The sequence below is a fragment of the Eimeria mitis genome, genomic scaffold, assembly GCF_000499745.2.
Source record: "Eimeria mitis Houghton genomic scaffold, Emh_scaff1752, whole genome shotgun sequence".
Classification (NCBI taxonomy): domain Eukaryota; phylum Apicomplexa; class Conoidasida; order Eucoccidiorida; family Eimeriidae; genus Eimeria; species Eimeria mitis.
Window position 1 is genome coordinate 5,620 of NW_013570069.1, and position 540 is coordinate 6,159.

Genomic DNA, 540 nt, shown 5'->3' on the forward strand with positions numbered 1-540 from the left:
CAGAGGCAGCAGCAACTCTATGAATTTATTTATTTAAATTATTTTACAATCTATTTATTATTAAAGTTAAACAGAAAGAAAATATTTATATACAGCTAAATATATACCCAGGGGTGGAGGGGGCCCCCCAGGGGGGCCCCCGGTGCTTCGTTGGTTCTCTGTATACTTAATTTCTTTATTTTATTTTATTTTATTTTATTTTATTTTATTTTATTTTATTTTATTTTATTTTATTTTATTTTGTTTAGTTTTATTTTATTTTATTTTATTTTAATAAACTGAAGAAATTAAGTATTATATTTTGCCTGTTTTCTCTGCCTCTGGCTGCCGCTCGCGGCGATACAAGCTGCGGTGTATGTACACCCCAAACACTTTTGTTTTTTTATTTTTATTTTTATTTTTATTTTTTTTATTTTTTTATTTCTGTTTATTTATTTTTGGTTTAATATAAATATCAGCACGGGTGCCCCTTTTTGTTTTTATTATTTTTTTTTTTTTTTTTTATTTTTTTTATTATATAGAAAAATATATGCATAATAG